Raw genomic sequence first — 14,824 nt, forward strand, 5'->3', positions numbered from 1 at the left:
CCACGGTATACCCAATATGCAAAGACGTGTTGGTTTACAGGCTAGACGTGAATGACACACACACATAAATGGAATCCTTAATCATTCTCAGTCATGTGAAAGGAATAACAAAACGAGACGGAAATGGTTTTAGAAAGTGTTTTCATGTCAAATGTTTGTAATCTATCAGCTCTGCAATAATCAGAAACGGAAAAGATTGACTCAATAATCCCGGCACAAACCGTTATTTCGTTTTACCGTTTTAGATTTTCTCAAAAACAAACACAGTCAACGAACCATTGAAGGTTTTGTCGTTTTACAGTTATGTTAAACGGTCAAACGGTATTAAGTCACAAAAAAACAATGACCTTTTTGTTATTTTTTTTAAATTGTAAAAAGCGATAAACAGTTAGTTGCTTTATTTTTAGAGTGGTGTTTTACAAAAACATGACAATGACAAAACGGTCAATAGTCTTGTCGACCATTTTTGGATTCAGGTTAATGTTAATGTGTCGACCTTGTGATCGATTCACTGTCTGGGAAATTGCCCGAAAAATGTCGTTCTCATGACAGAATTTGTGAATATTGGCTATTGAAGAGCCGCGCCAAACTCAAATTTCCTTCAAAATATCTGCAATTTCTTCATACGTCTTACCACTCTGTATCCATTCTGAAATTTCCTCCTTGAAATTTTCCAGCGCCACTTTTGCTTGCAACTCTTTAAGCCCCACCAATTAATCTCAGTAGATGGGGTCAGGGTTACGCCAGGAATCACACCACGCATTAATTATGCCGAGGTAACACTTCTTCGTGCACGGCATGGTCCCCCGGCCTCCACCCTCCTCCCCCTTGCCCACCGCCACAAAATGCACCACGGACTGTTAACTATGACACTGAAATAAAAAATAAAAACAGTCTGTATTCAATACTGACCATTTTGCTGTTTTCATAGTTATTTGTGTAAAACTGAAAAACAAAAATCATTGATCGTTATGCTGTAATGAATTTTACTAAACTGCAAAACGAAATAACCGTATTTATCTTGAAACCGTTTGGCCGTTTTACAAAACTGTAAAACGACATAACGGTCAATGGTTCGTTTACTGTTTTTGTTTTTGAGGAAATCCAAAACGGTAAAACGAAATAACGGTATGTCCCGGGATTCTCAATCATGTGTAAGGTGTGAAGTGCACAGATGTGTTTTAGCCTGATTCAATGATCCGTGGAGAAACTGATTTTCATGTATGTTGGGAAAAAACTCTATCTCCCGAACCACAAAGGTAAAATTGATGAAACAAACATGAGGTGATTGCTAAAACCTTGTAGTTTGTGTTTCGTTCTTTAAATTGCTTCATATTTGTCTTTAAATTGACGAGAAAAAAAACCAATCTATTTACAGGGTACTGATCTTTTTGAATCACCCTGTACAGCTTACAGTTCTCTAACAGTGCTTGGGCCCTAGTGCTGACGTACACATTTACTCTCAGCTGAGTGTTGTGCCCTAACCGGCACAAAGTTATGGGAAATTTCCTAACAGGGAAATTAGGACTGAGTTATGGGGACTGGGTTAATTCTGCTCCCCGTATAGTGTCTTTAGTTCCCATAATAGCTATCGCTCAACAGGTGTGTGGTCCCCACAGTTACGAACAAGATTGCCGTATGTGTGGAGTGTTCACTGTGGCGTTCATGTACAGAGAGAAACGGTACTAGTATTTTTATTCCAGCTTTGATTAGGATCAGGTCTGTATCTTTATGCTCCACTGGTGAACGTACGTTTTCAGCCTTTGTAAAATGGTACCCGCCAGAAAGGAAATTCTTAACAACATTGCTTGTTTTAACTTGAGTTTGCAAATAATTCCAAGAGCGCAATTCATCCCTGTGTTAGGATTATTCCCTAAATTCGTGTCCAATAGTCTTCAGCTATTTATTTCCTCAACAACGAAAGAAACACACTAAACACAATAAGCTTTTTCTTCAGTATATCTGTTCTATTTACAAACAATTTACACTTATTTACAACTGTGGTAGGCCGGTATTTCTTCACTTGGTACATTAATTCACTTCTAGATCATATTATGTCCTTCGTGTTTCCTTTTAAATGAATAGCAATTAATCTTTAAACAAACTTCCACTCTGCAGTTACTTTAAATTATTTTACTCTATACAAGGGTCCTTAAATGGGAGGAGCAGGCGTTTTAAGGATATCAAGCCCACGGTACTGTCTTGAATCGTCTGAGGCCGGTTGATCGTTGGATACACCGCCTCCTGGGTTGGGTGTCCTACAGCCGCACCAGTTCGATGCTCTTAGCAAATGGCTACAGCTCGTCCCTTGTCCTTCACCAGACAGCCATCTATTTACAAAATATTCAAGTGATCCTTACAATAAATATATTTCACTTGACATCAGTAATTTACAAATCAATGATCCATCAGTTATCTTGTTCTACACCTTATATTCAAAATATCAGCTGTCTTATCGAAAGGTATAACTTCATCATAAAATCCAACACTTATTTCAAACATCAGTCTGATCTTCAAACTAATATTAATCATGCTTTAAAGTATGCTTAATCACCATAAATCAAAGGTGCTAACATCAGTCTTTCTTTCCAAGATAACTACTGGTTTTCATAAAATCGGAGCAACAATACTATTATTTTCTTCAACAAAATGATAATTTTACAAGTTGAAAAGTTTAGCTATAAACACTTATGGTTGTGTGGTTTCTTGAAATCCCAGATCTCCTTGGTGTGTTTAACTGAGCACAAAACTGCTCACTGGGGCCTTGAAATTCAAGCCCACATATTACTGCCTCAAATAGGCTCTCAACTACTCAACATAAACTGCCTGCTATAGCTTTGCTATGCCTGTTGGCTCAGGTTCATGCAGTGACACACACAAGACAATTCTTCAAAATCACATCTGCTTTCTACCACGATCTGGTCTGCTCTGATCTGATTCCTTCATGATCACTCTCACTTTTCCGTCAGAAACCCACACACACCCAATCACTCCACTGGTCCTTCACTGTTGGCAAAGCAACTCCCTAGTAACTTTTGTTTAAACACCTGAATTCTATTATTCACCAAATGTGTTGCAAACACCTAATTTACACACAACCATGGCTTTTGTAATGCTGCTGGAGAGAAAACCCACAACTACCGAAAAAGCTTGCTGCAAAAAAAAACGGTTACATAATGCGCACAGAGTAACAAAGACCGGTTCTGGGATAAATGTAGTTAGTGCTATTGGAAGAAACTTTTGAGACTATACCATTTCGCGAAAAGGGGGAAATACACGAAAACTTCTTACACCCTGCTTGTTCCTCCATGGCCAACAACATTTTATTGAATATCTGATTTTGTTTATTTTCATGTTTATTCAGTACAGGTTTGAGCTGTGCTTTCCAGTGAACCAAAATGCTCCCCAGCTGCAAAACAGGGCTTCTCATCTTAACCTCACCGATAAACCAACTCATCAAACGAATTAGACCTGATTACTGTGCCATGCCGCCAGCTGCATATTGGAAACACTCTACGTACAGCTGCATCCCGGCCTTGACCACGAACTGGAACCGTACAAACAGAGACCGATTCCCATTACGCAAGATGTCTGCACAGCCATCACTGCAATCTACGCCAAGTCGGCACAGCTACAAGGGCACGATGTCAGAGTTGTCTTGGACAATATCAGCAACCGGTCTGGCACCTTACCTCCCCTGAGAATGCTCAATAGGGAAGTCAGTCTGGTACTGACTGGCTGCTCCTGACTGACTGCTCCAAACAAACTCCAAGCGTTACTCAAGTCGTGGTTTGTATTCCCTACAAATCCTGTTGTGGAAACAATACCAGAGTCTGTTTGGTTGAATGTCAACAGTTCTGCACCGGTGGATGCTAATACTAGCGAAGTAGACTGTTCACCGGTTAAGAGCTACGGAAGCGTGGTTCTAGGGGAACGTTCGATCGCATCCACGCTGGACATAAAATCCTGCTGAGTGAGTCAGCTATCAGAGCAGAAGAGAAGATTACAGTTGGTGCGACAGACATATCCATGCTGCAACGTAAGAACGCATCAAATCAAGTATTCATGTAACACAACCCTTATTACATTCTTTCTTTTCACTTAGCTGAGAGTGGGTCATACATGTATGGTGTTCAGTATGTTTGTGAGTGCAGTGGTAAGAATAATTTCATTCAGTGACAGATGGAATGTTCCATTCAAAGAGACGAAACCAAGTGGAATGGAACATTCCATTCGTCACTGAATGAAATTAGTTCCATTGCATGAATGTGAATCATTCATTACTGTATTTATTTTGCCACCAATGTTTGCTACCACCAACCGTCTCAAAAGTCTCCCATTGTGATATTGGTCCATAGGTTCCATACATCCCTGGGTACCAATTGCACCCCTTGGCGTACAAAACGCCAATGACATCACAGCTGACAACAATTGTATATTCCAAAAAATTCAAACCAGTTTCAGTATTGGATGTTTGAGCCTTTAAAAATCACAGGTCATATTAATTACCGGTACTTGAGCAATATTAAATGACGGTTGTTTTGCAGGGAAAACACTATCAGAGTTGATCCAGCCAATGGATGCTCGCATCGCGTCTGTCCGTGACTTCATCCACGATATCAAACCACGCATCTTACAGTCAGACTACATCGTGCCCATCACGGATCCTTACGGCCCCAGCGTGGTGGATCCAGACATGAGATGCATTGTGGTCAGTGAGGAGACCAAGAAAGGTGGAGATGCTGTCAATAGGGTCAGACAGGAAAAGGTATGTGCCAGCTTGTATGCTTAGTTAGGTGAAACAATACTATTTGTTTCATTGCTGGTTCCATAGGGCCTATCTTAGTGTCTTCTTTGCACATCGAACTGAATGACTCACCGTCTGTTAGTTTGGGATGAATTCTAGTTTAAGGTAGAGTATATCATTTGCAGCTATCCAAAAAGTAACTGACGAAACAATTGTTGAAAAGCATACTTGGTTTAAAGATATTGATGGCACTAAACTCCCTGTGAAATTATTCGTTCTGGCATGCTGTCTTTTCGAAGAAAACACTAAAAGAAGGTCTTTTCCAAAGATGCATCTGAAGACGCATATTTTTGGAAATTTCTGTCGGTAGTTCGTTTTGAATTCGGCGAAGCTGTGAATGGGTTCGCGCAGGCATTGACATGACGCACACGTACACGCGGTTAATGCTTCGGTTCAGTACGTGACATCATGTAGCTGCAATCGACTGAATGAGAACGTGTCCTGGATGCTGATTTCGGGTACTGTTCAAAACATGACTCAGCAACTTTTGGATTGAAATTGAGATCCTAGAATATTGTTTTCTCCGAATATATAGCATTCACTGAGCTAAAACTTCATCAGGTTAGTTGTTAAGCACTCTTCTTTAGATTTTGAGCACTTTTGTTGCTTCAAACGAAAAAAATGCTCAAATGACGAATGACACACTCTACCTTAAAATCATTGTAGCACTACCAACAAAAAGTTCAAAAGAGATGAAAATGCACCCCTCCCCCCCCCCCCAAAAAAGGAACAAATTTGAAGAAAATATTTTGACTTTTGGATATATTTATATGCGTGTTTCAAGATTTGAGAGTATTATTATCAGATTTTGAAAAAAATTTTTTTTTAATCTTGCATTCAGGGCCTATGTGTACTAGACGTACACGAGATATCTCTAGTAGAGGACATTAATCATGCTGCACATGAAGAAGCCAAGATAAGTTCCTCAACACAAAGGATTGGACTCCTGGGAACACTGCTCAAGCAACCCACGGTGAGTAATGCAGTGTTGCATTCATGTTGCATTCAGGGTCTGTGTGTACTAGACGTACATGAGATATCTCTAGTAGAGGACATCAATCATGCTGCACATGAAGAAGCCAAGATAAGTTCCTCAACACAAAGGGTTGGACTCCTGGGAACACTGCTCAAGCAACCCACGGTGAGTAATGCAGTGTTGCATTCATGTTGCATTCAGGGTCTGTGTGTACTAGACGTACATGAGATATCTCTAGTAGAGGACATCAATCATGCTGCACATGGAGAAGCCAAGATAAGTTCCTCAACACAAAGGATTGGACTCCTGGGAACACTGCTCAAGCAACCCACGGTGAGTAATGCAGTGTTGCATTCATGTTGCATTCAGGGTCTGTGTGTACTAGACGTACATGAGATATCTCTAGTAGAGGACATCAATCATGCTGCACATGAAGAAGCCAAGATAAGTTCCTCAACACAAAGGATTGGACTCCTGGGAACACTGCTCAAGCAACCCACGGTGAGTAATGCAGTGTTGCATTCATGTTGCATTCAGGGTCTGTGTGTACTAGACGTACATGAGATATCTCTAGTAGAGGACATTAATCATGCTGCACATGAAGAAGCCAAGATAAGTTCCTCAACACAAAGGATTGGACTCCTGTGATCACTGCTCAAGCAACCCACGGTGAGTAATGCAGTGTTGCATTCATGTTGCATTCAGGGTCTGTGTGTACTAGACGTACATGAGATATCTCTAGTAGAGGACATCAATCATGCTGCACATGAAGAAGCCAAGATAAGTTCCTCAACACAAAGGATTGGACTCCTGGGAACACTGCTCAAGCAACCCACGGTGAGTAATGCAGTGTTGCATTCATGTTGCATTCAGGGTCTGTGTGTACTAGACGTACATGAGATATCTCTAGTAGAGGACAACAATCGTGCTGCACATGAAGAAGCCAAGATAAGTTCCTCAACACAAAGGATTGGACTCCTGGGAACACTGCTCAAGCAACCCAGAGTAAGTTTTTAGGCCCAAAGGTTTGCCCTTTTTTTAGGGTGCTTTGCTCTGCTAACCAAGGAATAAGCGTGATTCACTACAAAAAGTCATTTTACTCGTTTTCAAATGAAACTTATGTGGTTTATTAGCTAAAAATCCACATTTTGCAGCATAACACTGCATTACAGATATATCCACAAACATAAAAACCTTAAGAACTTATTAACTGAGGCACGCAGGGATTCAGGAGAGTGCTGACTGAGTTGGGACAAGGTGGGTGCTGGAAAAAACTTCAAGTATTTTTCAACAAGATAAGGCAAGCCTAGTAAAGCTGAGTGGACAAACTTCACAGAGCGGAAAACATTCTTTTCGTCATTGGATTGAAAATGAGATTTGAAGGTTTGCATGGTGGACATGAACAATGAATGGGAGGTTTGCGGTAACACCATGTGAATGATATCTCTTTGTAAAGTTGTGTGGTTTTGAGAAGAACCAGTTGGTTTGAAAGTTTGAAAAAATTATTCCCACATGGTGTTTCCGCAAACCTTTTATTCATTAGTATCTCCACCATGCAAAGCCTCAAATCTTACTTCAGAACCAGTTGGTTTAACTCGACGTTTCGAATAGTGTGCTCTGTTTGTCAACAGCAGATTGATGACAAACAGAGCATACTGTTCCAATGGTCAAGTAAAACAACTGGTTCTTCTCAGAACCACACAACCCAAAAGAGATATCATTCACATGGTGCTACCTCAAACCTCCCATTCATTGAATTGAAAATGGCTCAAAAGTTTGTAGAATAAGCTGTAGTGGTATTACGTGATGGAAATGAGAGATCCACTGTCATTTTCTGAGGTGGCACTGCGGTGGCACCAGGCTCATGTGAGTAGCGCTCAGGTAGTACGTACATACTCCAGTAGGGGTCCTTGGACCAATAGGGTTACCAAGGCACATGCATCTCGTCTTTAAGAAATCGCGCAGTATACGCACAAGCGTGGCACTACCAAAAAATTGCTTCTAACTTTGTTTCGCGAATTAGATGGTACATAACTTACATCAGGCCCGGATTATCCAATAGGCACAGTAGGCACTGTGCCTAGGGCCTACGAAAAATGTGGGTGCCTATGAAAAATTCAGGGGCCTATGAAAATACCGCAGTTTGCCATGCCTATTTATATGTTTTATCATAAAACACATCAATAGGCCTACCCACACACACACCCAAATGCAGAATTTTGTTTAAAAATGTTTTAGGGACTCTCTCGGTATACATGTAGGCCCTACGTATCAAATTTACGTGTTAAAGTCTGTCGTTCTGAAGCACGGTGCCAACCATGGGCGTCGATCGGTGGGGGACGGGGGACATGTCGGTTCCCCCCCCCCCAACTATTTTCGTCCCCGAATAAAATTTGTGGCCTACATTTGATTCTATAGCTCAGAATAGCTGATTCAATGACTCCAAACTCTAAAATAATGTTTAAATGATGAGCCATTTAGGCTTCGCACTCACATTAGTTCTGATCAAGATACACGTGTATGTACCACCCCTCCACTTTTGAGAAACGATTGACGCCTTGGTGCCAACAGGCTTTTAGAGCTAGGACCTATACCAGTTTGGCCTAGCTTAATTTGTACGGTGCTTTGTACGCTGAATTTGGTGTCAGTGCCTAGGGTGGAGTAGGGCCTATGGAACACTGGTGCCTAGGACTTACAAAACACGTAATCCGGGCCTGCGTAAAGCTGCTCCTAGACTGGTTTAAGTCACAAGGGATGGTCAGTCAGTTGGATAAATGACCAGTCTTATTCACGAGTGACTGTCAGTGAGTGCGAGGTATAAAAAGGACTGGCTGGTCCTGTCTGGGACCGTCAGAAAATCTTGTGCTGTGTTGGGCTGGAAAATTTGTCAGTGGATTTTGATTGTTTTGAAATCATCAACTGTGAAAGGTGTAAAACGTATTTGTTTCGCAGATGTTGTTGGGTCTGACGGCAGCATCAACAGGCGTGCCCTCGGCGCCAAAGTCTTCCAAGACCGCGATCCCGTCTGGACTGGCTGAACCAGATCGTCTGGCCGGAGGTTGCCAGCATGGCTCGGGAGGAGATGAGGGTCCTGGGTGATGGAGGATGCCTGGTGTGTGTGCTGGATGCAGCCGTGCTGATTGAAGCGGGGTGGGACGGGTTCTGCCATGAGGTGTGGTCATGCATTATTCATAAGGATGAGGTGAGTCATGCCCCCATTGGGTAATTGAAGCCGGTTGGGATGGGTTTATTTCTGCCATAATGCATGTTCATGCATTATTCATAAAGATGACGTTAGTTGCATCTCCCATTGGCTGATTGAAGCAGGGTTGGATTTGTTCTGCCACAAGGTCTGTTTGAAGCAGGGTGGGGTGGGTTTTGCCATAAAGGTGTGTTCATGCATTATTCATAAGGATGAGGTAAGTTGCATCTCCCATTGGCTGATTGAAGCAGGGTGGGATTGGTTTTGCCATGATAAGTTCTATTTTAATTGGGGTGGGTTTTGCCATAAAGGTGTGTTCATGCATTATTCATAAGGATGAGATTCATAAGGATGAGGTGAGTCATGCCTCCCATTGGGCAAATAAATCTGGGTGGTTCTGTAATGAGGTGTTATCATGCATTATTCATCAGGATGAGACAAGTAACACCTCCTATACGCTGTAGAAGTGGTTACATCATACACTGGCTAGGTCATGCATTACCTGGGATGATATGTCCTAATCGTGATAAGCATAGTGCAAACTTTTTCAACTGTTCTTCATCCGTTGAAAAAAAAAAGATTACTGGCATCTGTCACGTTCTGATTGATGACTACAGTCAGCTACGAAGTACCGTCCCATCTTCCAGTCTTATTTATTCTGAATGTCTGAGAAATTTCAACTAGAAAATGTTCGCCTAAATCACACGTGCAAATCCTATGGTAAAAATGGCGGATGAGACATAGTTTGGACGGATCATATTTGAGATGACTCCACGTGACATCACACTTCTACGGGGTATTGGGTGATGGAAGACAGATGGGAATTCTGCCATGATGCAGTTTTATTTATTACTTTTTTTCTATTAGGCCTTGAAGCATATTCTAGACAGGGATCGTCTACCAGAGGAGAAGGCAGGACAGCGCATAGAATCCCAGCTCAGTAACCAGGAACGTGTGGATCATTCCAATGTTGTCTTCTGCACCTTCTGGGAGCCAGAGGTCACTCAGACACAGGTACAGGTCGGGTTTAGCCTTTTTTTGTTGAGCCCTTCAATGAATATTATTTTTTACCTTTTACAAAATCCATCAATTCACAAAAAAGTTGGGGACAGGAGAGGGAACCCCCTCCCTCTCAAAAAAAATAATAAACTCCAATTTTTGCAAGTGCTGTTTTTAATGTGCTTAAAAATAGTCATGTACTTAATGTATGTGCTTTCCTGGGCAATACTTTTTTGCAATTAAAGACATTTTTCTTCATTCAGGATTTCAAACATATCCCGCCCTCTCCTGGCTGCCCAAAGCCAGTTGTGATTGCTTATTAACCCTCCACATACATTCTGTGCCAAGTTGTCCTTTCACTCAAAATCAATCAAGTGACTGTTTTCAACAGTTAAACATACAGCTATGCCTTGACTGAAGGTGATTGACAGTGTTGTTGACTCGAGTCGCTGACTCGGACTCGAGTGGGACTCGAGATGCTATTTTTTTGACTTGAGACTTGACTTGACTTGACTTGACTTGGGCAAAAATGACTTGAGACTTGACTTGACTTGAAAAAATATGACTTGAGACTTGACTTGACTTGAAAAAAATTATGACTTACTGACATTGAACACATTTCTTCAAGTTACAAAAAAAAAAAAAACCTCTGGGCGTTCATGCACACTAGCATAGTCGGTTGAAAAGAATGCAGATATACATGGTGAATTAGCAACCAGCATGCGATAGCTAGGCATCCTGAGCCTGCCACACCTCATGTACACGACTAGCACTATGCGTGTGTTATGGACAACGTATCATACTCCACCTCGTGCATGCGAGGTGAAGTTTGTGCCGTGCGTAGTCTGAGCACCATCCATTGTTATAGAGCGGTCATTCCATAGAGACTATAGGCTACACGTACACATTAAGTGGTTTACCGTAAGCGTGCTAAATGCAACTAGGGTTTAAATGACTAGAAAACGGCTGCTACCCCCAATCCACCATAAAGCAACAAAAATTCACATCATGCATTAAAGGGAATGTACAACATTTGCTTTTGCTGCAATTTTCAGAAATAAATGGATTTGGAGGATTAGTATGTTATAGCAAATATTGTTACAATGACTTGTTTCACGTTTTGGGCTTGTAGATGCTGGAAAAACCAAGAAAACCAATCATGTTATTGTAGTCTGGTTCCCTGACCCCACTAAAGATGAAACGGAGCAAGTTTTGACTTCAGGAAATTGTAAGGTCAGAGAATCAGTCTAGCAGGCTTGTACCCCATCGCAGGTTTGCAAAGAAAATGCGGAATAACTAATTTGGAAAAATAAGGAATAGCTTTTGAAAAAAATGCAGTTTTCTCCAACGCAGCCTGGTCGGTTGACCAGCGTTGGAAAACTACAAATTTTCTTGAAAATGTCAGCACACTAGGGGCAACGATTTTACAGGATGCTTTAGACTGTTATTCCCTAACAATCCAGTAAGGTATTTTGTGAAAATTTGATCATTTCATTTTGTGAAGTTTGCAAATGTTGTATCTTCCCTTTAAACGAAAACGTTCAGAAGGACATTTTGTCAGACGCCCTTCAAACATTCAACATGATGGAACAAGTTTGGATATATTATATCAAAATGCGTTTTTACACTCTTTAGATAAAAATAAGGTGCTTGAGAGAAGATGTTTGAAAAGTATGATATTGTTTTTAAATCTCCTTACATGATGCACGCTTTGATAAACCCCATTCCCATCTCTACTCTGGCTCCATCGTTGAACACATAAACTGGTTCCCGCACGTAGTATGTGCATCTAATATTTAAACAAAAATGACTTGGGACTTGACTTGACTCGTGAAAAATTGACTTGAGACTTGACTTGCTTGGTTTAACAGTGCAGCAGGTCCTCGGACCTCAGTACTTGTACTTTTGCTGTTCCTTGCCTTTCTTTATAATGTTGTGAGAATGGCTAAATAAATAATAATGATAACAATTGACTTGAGACTTGACTTGACTTGACTTGCTTAAATTTGACTTGGAACTTGACTTAGCTTGGAGCCAGCTGTGCCTACCGCTTGTCTTTTGTCTGTTGACTGTAATTATGACTAGTCACTGTGCTTGCCTGAAATTATTATGATCTGACTGTGTAAAAGGCTTGGCAGGGGAAGAGGATTTAGTTTTTGACTGTCTGTGACTGTTCAGATAGCAGGAGGGTTAATTAAGAATACATGAAAACGTAGTTCAGAAATTATGGCTGTTATATATACGTGTATAAATTTGTCATAACCGTGCAGTTTTTTTACATTTTTTAAACGGATATAGCATTTTGGAAACTATCTATCAAAGTTGGTGCACAGGTCAAAAAGTACCGTACCTCCCCTCTTACCACAGCGATTTCATTAAAACTATGCTGACATAAGTTGTGCATTGTCTATCCATTTGATTGTATCTTAGGTGGAGAAGGCCTGGGCTGGGCTTACGGAGAGATTACCATCTCGTGAAGCTAAACCACAGCAGCCTAAACTATGACGGTGGAAGGCACCAGGAGCTTGATGTAGCTTTGATGTCATCAAAGGTATGACACAATCTACTATGAACGTGAAATGTGGCTGAAAAGTAGGGTGTACTGTTTTGGGAATCAGGTACCCGACTGAAAAAACATAGGTACCCGGGTACCTGTTAAAGAAACCCAACCCCAAAATTTAAATCTCGGAGGCTGCACGGAATCAACACTAAAAAGTAATGGTTGAAGGTCAGATCGAAACCCACACCTACTCACACACGCTTACATAGGCATAGAAGTGGGGTACTTCCTTTGTTCTCGTGTACTAAACTTTTGCATCGTCGCACACTAATGTCAAAATGCTCTTATTTCAACCAGAGTTAAAGTCCTGGGCTGAAATGGGGACTTAATATTCCTTTTCTAAAACTCTTCCATTTGTGACAGATCAACCCACCTTGGAAAGTCCTAGGTTTTGAGTAAAATGCATATATCTATTTTGTGAAAAACTTTGTGGGGTACCAAAACGGTACCCCGTAAGTCGGTGGGCATTCCTTGTGGGGTACCTCCCATTGTTCCGGTACCCCACAAGCCAGTGTTTGTACACGCACACAAGTGTGTATTTGCCTGCAACCGGGGACCTATATTGTCCCTCTTTTGTTTGTACTAACTTTTTAGGACGACCTCCTATATGTTTTGTACACGAATCCAAATAGGGAACCTCTCGGGAATCGGGGACCCTATTGTCCTCTATTGTTCAACGTCCCCTAAATTTGCGATGGCTCCACATCTAAAACATTTTCTCGCATGAATATGAACATCTGTGCCAAGTTTCATGCTTTTATGCAAAAGTGCACAATTCATCAATATTTTGTCACATATCGGCTGGACTATTGGTTATTGAAGCTGACCATAGAGCTGACTGAGGCCAAGTTCGCAGAAGGACTATAGTTGACCAATGGTTAACTAACGTTTGCCCGAACTCTGTCTAGTCGACGGTGGTTGACAACGCTAGTCGACAGCCTACTGGGGTTGGTTGCTTCGCTGGTAACCAATAGCTGCGCGCATTCATAACGCTAGCAGAAAGCCAGGATCCAGAAGTTTTGCGACAAAATTTTGACCAGCGTTTGACTAGAGACATTCGCACGTTGCTATTAGTGCGCAGGCGTAAGGTACGTCACAAATCAACCACTAGTCGACCAATGGTCCTTGCCCGAACTTGGCCATACTTGTTGGGTAAGTTCGATGACCCACGGCTGGTACTCGCTACCCGCTGCATGCGCTTTGCCAATACAAGGTGGCGCGTTATTTCCGGTTCGAACCAGGGTCCCATAGCTCATTGAGCTAGCGTCGGTGTTACTCCTAGAACTATGATGCTCCGCGTGAGCGTAGCCCAGCAGATACAGAACCCCACATTGTTTGCAGCACAAAACACTAATTAAGTACAGAACCGCTGCACAGTTTGCCCCTAAACTCCGTACTACATGTATACCTCATGACATACGTAATGTGCGCAGAACAATCATCGCTGGATTCTGTCGATTTTTTTTGCCAAAATGATGAAAAATATGCCCTTTCCGCACTGAGCCAACCTGACACTTGAAATGTGCACGGATTATGATCATCGATCGATGATTTTCGGTTCGCTCGTAGCGCGTCGCTGATTTTGGAGATTAGCTGGCTGTGTAGGGCATAAAGCGATTCACTTCAGTGACTTGGAAGTACCCACATAATGGGCAAGGGCCAGCGCTATAGACAAATCCGGCGGCAGCCATTTTCTGCAGTGGAACAAGGCTTGGGCAAGTCGGGCTCAAACACGCACTCCGGCTCCTTTGACAAATAAGAATACCAAAATGCGTGTGTGCCTCCTCCTTAAGAACGTGTACAGCATGCGTGTGAGTGTAACACCACCGAAGTGAAAACTTCTAATTCTGGTCACCGAATTCCACTGTACCTGCCAGAGACGATTAGGCCTTTTACAGAACCTAATTGTCGGTACCTTTACATCGGTACTGTAAGATTACTTTAACCCTAACAATACCCATCCAGCCAAACTCCAACACCAGGGTTTGTTGGAATCTGTTAGGATGAGTACTGCACTAGTAAACTGAGGCATACCACCAATAATCAGAGTCCAACAGTTTTTGTGTACAGTTTACCCACACACAGGCTTACGTTACATACCTTGTGTGGACTTTCCATTGCTTTCATTTTTCTCAAACTGTGAAAACTCTTTAAACCCAATTTTTTTTCTATGATTCCCTTTAGTGTTTTTCTTCATTCTGCCACAGATAAATCTAACCCCAAAATGCCTCTAAACCTATTTTTTAGAAATGGGGAAACATTGTGTGGACGTGGGCAAGT

General features: G+C 41.7%; 1 protein-coding gene and 1 pseudogene across 1 annotated transcript in view; both read left to right on the forward strand.

The window, feature by feature from the left end:
- The first annotated feature begins 3,392 nt into the window (after positions 1-3,392).
- On the forward strand, positions 3,393-12,489 carry LOC119719740 (annotated as a pseudogene).
- Positions 12,439-14,824, forward strand: part of LOC119719223 (piwi-like protein 1) — a 33,554-nt gene continuing 31,168 nt past the window's right edge. The window contains exon 1 of the mRNA XM_038188597.1: positions 12,439-12,535. The gene's annotated coding sequence lies outside the window, so the exon portion shown is untranslated. The remainder of the gene's footprint in view (positions 12,536-14,824) is intronic.

Source organism: Patiria miniata, unplaced genomic scaffold (genome assembly GCF_015706575.1).
Source record: "Patiria miniata isolate m_02_andy unplaced genomic scaffold, ASM1570657v1 HiC_scaffold_8, whole genome shotgun sequence".
NCBI lineage: Eukaryota > Metazoa > Echinodermata > Asteroidea > Valvatida > Asterinidae > Patiria > Patiria miniata.